Below are 6,834 nucleotides of genomic sequence, written 5' to 3'. Positions count from 1 at the left end.
ATAATTATGTAGGTATCAAAGAGAAAGGAGTTAAAACAATAATCCTAGGCAACAGGTGAACAGCAAAGTCATTAAATGCATGGCTGGAGGAGTTTAGAAATTTGGAGTAACACCTTTACTTTAGTGAAAATGTGAGTGTACGTTCATGAGGCAGGGAAACCAGGGGTGTTCCCTCAGTAGTGTTTTCTCATGTGACAACAAGAATAAAAAGAAACTAATATATGGCTATTCTAATAGCAACAGGAATTCTACTAAAGTTTCCACCCCTGTGCTGACCTGAGGGTTTGGACAGCTGAATGCTGATCCTTTGCACCCAGAGTTTTTGCAGAAAAGATGTGGTGTAACTTCTCACCAGGTCAGTGCTTGCTCTGCTCATGCCGCCAAGTCCTTGCTGCTGACCCGTTCATTGCTGGCACCAGCCCACACTCCCCTCTGTGCTGTATCTCTGGGGTCAGCTCGACCTGGGCTGTGGCTGCAACAGCAACTCCTGGCTATCCCTGCCTGTTGGCCCCAAATCGGCCCTTTGTCACTACGGCTGATATTTTTTCTGCTTTAACCTGGCAGGCCCCTCTCTTGATGAATCTCTTCTCTTGACCCTTGTTCTCTGCTCGCTTGCTCTGAATGGACATGTTTTTGCTCAGCTAACAAATGATGGACGATGGTGTTTTGCCTCCAGCTCGCTGATAGCTCTGGTTCCACCCTTACTGCCCTGCTTGAGGCTCTAAAATTCCCCTTTAACACCTTTCCTCTCTCCTGTGAATATTTTAGATCTCCTTCCATTTTTTTTCCCCAGATTTTCAGCTTTATGTCTTTTCTCTTTTCTAGGATGTTCTTTTCTACTGAACTGTAAACCCTTTCCTTGCCATTACCATTCTCTTTTGCTTCTTCAAGCCTACAGCTCTCGCTCACCCATCTGTTCTGAGGATGGCTCTGAAACATCTTTCTTTCTCCTCCAGAATTATCTTCTGAAGAAAACTGGCTCTGAACTGACATTGACCTTTTCCCAAGGGGCCAGGACACGTCTGAATTTCAGTGCTTTTCTTTCTTTTTCTTTGAGTGACGTTTCTTGTGGTAATATCTCCCAAAACACAGACAAGTTTTTCTGAACTGTCTTCCCTAATTGTTTTCAGATATAAATATGCATCTTAAAACTCACAAGCCATTAGTAGTTGAAGGAACTTTTGGCATGTAAAAAATGGTGTTTAAATGCTGAGAGGAATCTGGCAGAACATTACTGCCCTACCTTTCCAAATGTTGCAAGATATTCTTGGCTTATTGCGTATTATATAACAGAGCCTTTAAACACAGATTATCTTTAGAAAGAAAGGCAGGGATTATTGTCAAACTGCAGTGATGAATTAGCTGAAGCTGATGAGATGTGTTTGCAAAAGGAACTGACCAAGGGAAGCTAGAAGTAGCCAGCCTGTTTTGGGAATAACAATGTACTTAAAGATAAGTAAATAATACGTGTGATCCCACAATACTATTCTCTTGGAATAATTTTTCTAACTTCAGAATAAACAGAAACTTTGTGTACATTATGGCTGTCTGCTTCTCATATGGCTAACTAAGGACTTCTGCCTGTCAGTATAGCAAAGCAATTGACCAAAACTGGGGCCATGGCAAGGTAAAATACTTTTTGGTTTCCTTTGGAAGTCCTGCCATACAAGCAATTTCTGACTGATGGAGTTAGTGTAACTCATGTTTTTTCTAGGACTTTTACTGACATTGGGAGAAGACAAATACTGGGAGCAAAGTAAAAGGAGCAGACTTTTTATGCCTTGGTTTCCTTATGCATTTTAAACAGATTCTGCTTCTGAGTGCTAAGATTTTAGTCTTCAAAAAGAATGAAAGAATATGTCTTGGATGGACAATATCATGCTCTTTATAGGGATATTTGTGCACCCTATTCTGACTTCAAAAAATTCCTTTAAAACTAGGAATACTTTACCTGATTTCTTACTTGACTTATCATTAGAGGCTTATGATTTCAGGGAGGAGTAAATTCTAACCTGCTTCTTTTGTGAATATTTAATAATTTGATCTTTTTGTGAATATTTAATGTACAGGTTAAATATGAGTCCAGCCAAAACTCCCATTCCTGCTAGTGAGATTTTGCCCTTTCTGTAACTAGCAACTTGCCAAAGAATGTGGTGGATTCTCTGTTGCATATAGTCTTTAAATCAGACTGAATGTCTTTCCGAGAAAGATGCCCTGAGTCAACCACAACTTATTGGAACTGATTTAGGAATTGCTGGGCAACCTCCTCTGAGCTATGCTCTGCAGATGTCAGAGTAGGTGACTGCAAAGTTTCCATATGATCTTAAAATATACAAATACATGGCTGATCTTTGAAATACCAGGGTCTTAAAAAAGTTTTTCTATTTTTGTCTGGGAGGTTTTAAGATCTTTGATGTGCTAATGATCAGTCGTCTGGCTAGATGATAAATCTCAGATGAAAGAAGTAGATGGTGAGTTAAGATTTCTTTCTCACCTCTGCCTGGGAGCTATGGCACATCTTAGTAACTTCCTTAATAAACAGTATGTGTGTTCATGGGATTGGGCATGATTTTAATTGCAGCTTAGTAGGAAACTGTTTTCCTATCTTATGAAAGCTCTCTTGATTTTTCAAAACGTCCTTATGCTTTGCGGAGCTGAAATCGTACCAGCTTTTCACCTCCTTCTAGCTTAAAGCCCAGGGTTGAGGACTCCGGGATTATAATGCCATGCCCTTGTTCTGGGTCAGGCGGAGCAGGAGACTGGTCTTTTGTCTTCCAAATCTTTCTGAAAGAGTTGGACTGAGGACTATGGACTGTTCCTCAGCAAAATCCATCTCCTTCTTTTGAATAGCAGCTCTATCCTGGACCCTGAAACTTTCACTGGGGAAACTGGCCAGTCCTTTCCAGGGAAAATGTCACTTTTGATAATTTGGTATTTCTTGGCAAACACTCTTCTCCCCAAATAGAAAAATATTTTGTCAGAAAATTCATGACCAAATCTACTAGCAATGGTCATAAAAAGAGCTACACCAAGGTACAGAGAGAGATCTCTTAAAGCTGTGATGCTTTAAGAATCTCAAAAGTTTTGTGGACCACCAAAGATAATAAATCACAACAACTGTGAAGTCCAGGATGAAAACATTATCAAAAAGAATACAAATTGTGTCATCTTTAAAGTGTCAGAAGTTTTTTAATGAATATGTTTACATACTTTTAAATCAGAATTTTCTCTGAATGCTAATGTATACATAGGGGGAAAAAGAACAAAACTCTCTCTTCTCAAAATCAGATGTATTACATGTAAACAAATGTCCTTCCCAGTCTGCCTGAAGCTGGCAGTGATAAATTTTAACTTTGCAGAAAGTATTTAGCATAATGTGTGTAAATATTATGTTAAAGGTTTCATGTCCTGTTTTGAACAGTGGCAAAAATTTCCTTTCAGCCTTTAGGTTTCCCACTAATTTCTTTCATATTAAATCAGAGCAGGCTAAAAAAACTGCTGATCAGATCTTTACTGAGCTTTATTGTAATGTAGTTTAAGTGGATGCAGACGGCTGGTTTTTTCTTTTTCTTCATTTCTTCATTTTTTCCCTCCATGTCTGGAATATTATAAAGGAGACTGAAGTTCTTGTGGCATTAACATGAGAGTCTCAAAATGGGCCAGAAAATAAATATTGTAAAAATATGTCATCCAATTCAAATACTGTGTGAATAAGGGAAACTGGAGAGGTTACAATTGCGGTTCAAGGTTTTACATGCAAGGTACCTCAAAAGTTAGCTAAATACATTTCAGATGGATGTAAAATGCAGAGGAAATGTGTTAAGTATCTTTCCCTGGTGAGATCTCGAGCCTGGCTCAAATAACAACCTTGGAGGTCAAGTTCCCATGTGGTTACCTATGGGGTGTGGAAATAGGCTCAGATCGCCCTCTCCCTTTGACAACATCATCCAGCTGGTAAAGAGGCAGAGGATCTGCTATGGCCTGACAGTGCACCGTGGACACCTTTATGCAGTCAAAACCCTGAGGGTGTCCAAGAACTATATTGCAGTACATGGAGCCTTTAGGTTTCCGTACTCTGGGCAAAAGCTTTGGCTACTGACTGCTCATGGTGCTTAACAGTGTAATTGTCTTAATTATGCTAAATTGCACTGTGTAGTCCCTTAACAATTATGTGGGTTAGCAACAGTATTAAATGACAAAAATGGCATTAATGTAATCGTAGCATTGTCTAGCAGAAGCATGAAAGTCAGTAAATACCAGAGTCGGCACAGGTTTCCCGTGAGGAGCCGCCCTCACCATTGCTCACTCTGGCAGCTGCACACGACTTTAGCACAGGGGGTGATCATATTATCACTGATTATGTAAAAAGTCGTCACTTATGGGACAACTCTACCAAAATGCTTATTTCCAAATATTCATTAAATAGTGAATGTTTGGGCAAACAATTTTCACCCAGTTGTTTACATCAAAGAGATGATGTTGGCTATTAGAATTTGACTGAAGGGTTTTCAGCTGTGTTCGAGTATTACTGCGAAACCTTACCATTATTTCTACAGAGCTGGTTGAATTCAGTAGTCCAGGACAGTTTTCATTAACAGGTTGGTTTTCGGGCACAGTTCTGGGCAGCCATTTGACCATATTGCTTTGCCTGGGAGCCAGGGACACAGAGCCTCGAAACAAGAGTCTCAGCAGTGAAAACTGAGAAAGAACTTGCACAGAAATTCTGGGGACTAAGATCTCAAATTTTTTTGCGAGTGCCTAGTTTGTGACTCTGCTAAGATCTTCCTATTGACTCAGATACTGCAGACCAGTGTCCTTCCTCCCCTATCCAAGGCAAAAGAGCTGGCTGTGGCAGCCTCCCCAGACAGATGGGTGCTGACTCTCAGGAAAGGTGCAATTCCTCCTCCTTTTCCAGAAAGGTCAACCTGTTACAATAACTCCAATATGGTTCCTTCCCTGTTGCACTAGTTGCACTATTATCTACTTTAATATATATCAATTATATCTAATAATTTAAATATTATACATTTACTGTTTTAGCAGACAAGACTATTTATTGCATTTGTGCAGCAAGCTGTGAACTAAAAATGTGGCTCTTCTGCCATCCACTACTTTCCATACAGCTTGTCTGAAACCTGCGTTGTTTCAACCTCTGTGACTGGCAACAAGCGAGTAAAGACTCATGGGTATGAGCTTCAGGGAGCCCTAGAGAGTTACAGAACCGAGTGCCAGCTTTTGTGCTGTACTGTGTGAAGGTGAAAAAAAGGTTGCAGCTGTATTATTTAAATATTTGACCAGCTTCACCATGAAATAATATCCGGAATGAACAGAAACTAGCTTGTTCTGACTAAGTTTTCGTGTTAGGGTCCTTTAAGGGGTTGTGTAGGATCCTCTGCATCTAGCAAGTTTATTACATGTCTATTTTTAAAAAGATGGTTATAGGTTATGGGTATGAAATAGGATGGCCACATCAATGAATGCCATCTTAAATATTAGTGAAACATTTATGCTTGTTGTCCTAAAGAGCTGCTAAAATCCAGAGCAAGGCCCTTAAGCTAAGTGACTTGATTGACCGTCTCTGCCAGTGAAACCATTTGTAGAAGCTAGAATTAATTTCTATTATCTCAGAGTAATAACAAATTGTGGAGAAATACTTTTTGCTTAACCATCTATGGAAAAATCAGTTCATTCCTCTTTTCATATTCTGAGGTAACCTATAAGTTATTTCCTTAGGTATTTATAAGGATAGCTCGGTGTGTGGGATTTTGGTTATTAAACCCCTCCTGAATTCTAGTTTGGGTTTCCCCTGGTGAAGTGAGCACGCATATCCCCAAGTAAGCCATCTGGACAGGGCCTGGTCAGTCTGAAGAATTTAACCCTCCTGTAAGGTTTAAACATTCCTATATAATCTTGGATTGCCTCACAAATTCTATTTACTTTTTTAGTAGGGTGAGTGTAGCCAAGATGGACTCTATCTGGAAGAGGTCTCCCATTTATCAACTGAATACCTGCTCTGAGTAGTGAAGAGGGCAAACCTTAGAAAAGCAAAGAAAATATGTTTGAAAGGTGGAAAAAGAGGTATTTTCTTAAGATGGCATGCATGCCTTCTTGCATATCTTACAGAATATATGGCCAAAGTTCAACACGATGTGGTTTGAGCTTGACTTCCTTTTGTAAATAAAAGCATACATTTAATAGATGGACCTTCCTTTAATTTCAAATTCATACCCAAACTCTCGCCAGAGTTTGGGGAATTATGCTCCCAGGATTATGACCAAGAAGCTGAAAAAGGAGGGAGCTATATGTAAAGCTCCGGGGTCTGAGATTTTGGGTTGAGGACATCTCTATCATTTAAAAAATCTTTCCATGTACAATCCCCCCACAACACACTAACTAATAACCTACGAAGACTTACAAAAAGTCATTGAAAAATGAATGCTTTGCTTGTTAACTTTTTTAAAAAAAAAATCTCAGCCTGTCCTCCTGAACTCACAGCACTCAGTAGTGCTTCTGAAAGCACTCAAATAAAACTTTGCAGTTAAAGAATTGCTTTATCAGCCAAAATGATCTATAAAAAAACTTGAGGAATTTTCTGGTGAATAAAATATTGTACTGCAAATATTTGCTCTCCTTTAACCTGGCTTTGTTCCTGCTCTGGATCTATTGACAGTTTTTGGGGAAAGACACATTCTCGTTTTGAGCTGCGTCTCAGTATTCCTTATCTAGTTTCTTTACAGAATATGTTACAGCAGCAATTCACTACAAAATGTCATTTGATTCTTTGGTACAAGTGGAACAGTGTGTCAGCTCTATTTCTTTGTGAAATACCTTTGC

Source organism: Phalacrocorax carbo, chromosome 4 (assembly GCF_963921805.1).
Source record: "Phalacrocorax carbo chromosome 4, bPhaCar2.1, whole genome shotgun sequence".
NCBI classification, from domain to species: Eukaryota; Metazoa; Chordata; class Aves; order Suliformes; family Phalacrocoracidae; genus Phalacrocorax; species Phalacrocorax carbo.
The sequence above is the reverse complement of the archived record's forward strand: the minus strand, read 5'-3'. Positions refer to the sequence as shown.